The following is a 3,695-nucleotide window of genomic DNA, read 5'->3' on the forward strand; positions in this document are numbered from 1 at the left end:
GAAGTCCAATAAAGTGCATCCATCCATCATAAAAAGTGCTCCACATGGCTCCAGGGGGTGAATAAAGGCCTTCTGAAGCAAATCGATGCGTTTGTGTAAGAAAAATATCCATATTTAAAACTTTATAAACCGTAATCTCTAGCTTCTGCTAACTGTGGTACGAACGTTCACGAGAAAGTGGCGTTCAGCGGATAACGTAGGACGTATAAGTGTAACGCAAGCTCCAGTGACAAGTGACAGTGACAATATCTCATGAGAACCAATTTTTCTCATCCAACAATTTTCTTTACAAATCCTCATTTTGTACTAATTTGTGAACAGTGTTTTGATTTGCTCTCTCCTCTGTGCTACCGCGTTCGTCACTTCTCACCAGAGCTTATGCTATGCCTACGTCATCCGCTAGAAGTCCACTCTAGACTTCAAAATCTCAACAGCCATTCACTACCATTATAAAGCTTGGAAGAGCCAGGACATGTTTTAAGATAATTCCAATTGTATTTGTCTGAAAGAAGACAGATGTCATATACAACTAGAATGGCTTGAGGGTGAGTAGATCATGCACTGTAAAATCTAATTAGTTGGGCTTACTTTAAAAAAGTATGCAAACCGATTGCCTTGAAAAAACTAAGTAAAGTGAAATAGGAAATGTTGTACTGACAAATGCTTAGTTAGTATAGTTTACTTACACGAGAGTTCTAGTAACTAAAAAAGAACTGTATGGGGTACTTGATCCTTTCATTTAGGTTTACTCATGACATAGTATAGCTACTCACTGACTCCCAGAGTGCATTGCGGCATGAATAAATTATGCAGTTGCTTTGTTTTACAGTTGTTGATTTTATTTGCCAATTTTATTTGCTGTCTTGTGTCAGTAGTAGCAGAACAAAAAGAGCAAATAAAATGGTTATTGTTACAATTAATGAGAATAAATGAAATTGAATTGTTACCATTGTTGTGATTCACGTGCTGAATGTTTAAGTCTTTGTGTGACTTTAGCATATTAGCACACACTATTTTAGGATTATATAAACCCAGTTAAAAGCATCTCAAGGTAGTTATGAAAAATGAAATTTGAAAAAGTTCATTAATAAACACACACAACAAAAATACATTAATGATTTAATTAGAAAATAGGTCACCTTTTAAAAGCAACCTATTTGTTACTTTTCTTCCCTTGAAATCAAATAACTCCGACTTCATGATGCATTGCTGCATTAACAGGAAGAAAATGATAGTAACATAAACGAAGTTCCAAGTGCCCAACCAAAGGGAACGCTAATCACTATAATTCTGTCACGACACAGTGTGTGGAGGCAGGCAGGACGACGAGGTCGACAAGGATGACAATAATGACTTTTAATGTAGACACAACAAGGCAGATTCAGGTAGGTGAGACACACACACACTCGGGGTAACATTCACAATAACCGACCACTAAAGCTCAGACAGACAGGAACTAATATAAGGTGGATAATTAGTGGCAGACAGGTGATTAGTCCGGGCTAAACCAACAAAAGGGGAAGAAACCACAATAAACAGTCCACAGGGGCATTACAAATGGTAAGTAAAAAAATAAAATAAAAAATAAAAAAAAACATTTTAGGAAAATCAACCACAATTTATGAAGTTAGCTTATGTGATGTTCTCTCAAATATTTCAGTTGTATTGAGAATTCAACATTCAAGATGACTTTGGGAAATGAGTGAATGCAACTAGTGAAAGATAACTACATTAAATCTAAGTATGGTAAACTATTGGATTTTAAAGTGCTGCAGAAAAAAATGAAAAAAATAATTTGTAATGGTTTTACTGGTTATAATGGGAATTGTACTGGTTTTAATGGGAACTGTGGGTCTCTACTGGTAATTGGTCACCTTCTATCGGTGGCCTGTTAAAACCACTAAATCCTAATGAAACGTGTCCCAAAACACACTAGGAAACCATTTTTAATGGTTAAAAGTTGATGGTTTGTAATCGTATTTGTAGTGAAAAGCATTAGAATTTCTGGGATGGTTTATAGGTTATTGTTGTTGTTGTTTTCAGCAGGGTTATATAAATGGCATATGCAATATGCAATCATTTTATTTTTCTGAAATAATTTGTATTCTTCATATTACTTGTGTGACTGGGTATTTAAGAATTTAATTGAATAAGTATGAATAAAACTTACTCGTAAAGTAATGCTGCCTTCACAAGCTATCGGAAATCTCATATAACACCAAAAGTGGTTCATGCCATGTTTTATGTTTTCCGCAGTTTCTTTTTTTTCTTTTTAAATTGATGCGACCCAACCAAGTCAAGCCACGACAATCAACTACAGATATAGCTGGTGGTTTATTACATTTTCTTTGCAGGTATAAACATAAGCAGCACTCGTCAGTTCCCTTTCAGTCGGTCACTCCGAGTCATGTCGGTGACCGACGAATTGGGATATCGCTTCGATAGACCAATCTACTTCGAGTGTAAACTAAACGAGCCAATGCACATTGGCATGCAATTATTGCATCCAGCTGCCGCTGATCACAGCGTGAGTATAATAAGGCAGCAGGTGCAATGCATACCAGCTTTTCGCTTCGGAGCCGAGCGACAACATCGTTCTGCTCTATGTTTATTTTGAGAACTACGAGTTCAGCACGCTCTCGGAAGCTTTCTGTGTTGGCGGGACGGCGCTTCAGCGGTGGTCGTTCCAGTGTCGAGTGGGTTGCGCACTTCAGGCTGCACTACCCCCTGTCGTGTTGCAAAGCGGCCATCTCCCCTGTGCGCCTCCGCCCTAACAGAGCATTTCCTAAAGAGCAAATTTCTCTAAAAGAGCTACACGGGTGCGTCTTTATAAAGACGACGGATCGTCCTTATAAGGATGCCGTTTCACCCGTGCGTTTCTGGGTGCGGTCGTTACCTGGCACCGGGTGATGGTCACGATCGCTGCCTCACGTGTCTGGGCATTAAGCACGCTGAGGTGGCCTTCGTGGATGAGTCATGTTCTCATTGCGGGAAGATGACCATCTCGGAGCTGCGAACCAGGCTCCGCTACTCGCAAGGGGGCGGAGTCCCACTGCCGCGATCTGGGGGTCGTTCTGGCGGAAGGCAGACGAGAACCACTTCCAGCAGTAGCGCGGGCGGTTTGAGGGTTACAGTGATGGCAAACCCCGCAGGGAACCAACCCTCTGGGGACCATCACTCCTCTTGCTCCTCCGATCCAGTGGAGCGACCCACGGAACGCGCTGGGCCCTCTTTAAAGAGCGTACCAGCGGTATCCAGTGGACCTCCCCCCGACCAGATGTCGATCTCAGCATCGGAGGGAGAGCTGTCCGATGAAGATTCGGCCGCGCTGCCGCCCTCCGGGACGGTGGCAAAGCCTGAATCGGATCCGGAGATGACAGCTATGCTTTCCCGGGCCGCCGAAAGGGTCAATGGCCTCAAGGCTGGATGATTGGTTTCTCGGGGTGGCTCGCGCTGGTTCTCAGCGCCCCGCCCCGGTGCCTTTCTACCCGGAAGTGCATGACGAGCTCACCAGGTCGTGGACAGCATCTTTTACTGCCAGAAACCAGCCGGCGGGCTCCTCCTCCCTCACCACCCTCGACAGCAGTGCAGCGAAGGGGTATTTGGCGATCCCCCCCAGTGGAGCGGGCGGTAGCGATGCAATTGTGTCCTAAGTCCGCCTCCTCCTGGCGGGGAGACCCAGTACGTCCTTCCCG

The sequence above is a fragment of the Sinocyclocheilus rhinocerous genome, unplaced genomic scaffold (genome assembly GCF_001515625.1).
Source record: "Sinocyclocheilus rhinocerous isolate Xijiao unplaced genomic scaffold, SAMN03320098_v1.1 scaffold2787, whole genome shotgun sequence".
In the NCBI taxonomy this organism is placed as follows: Eukaryota; Metazoa; Chordata; class Actinopteri; order Cypriniformes; family Cyprinidae; genus Sinocyclocheilus; species Sinocyclocheilus rhinocerous.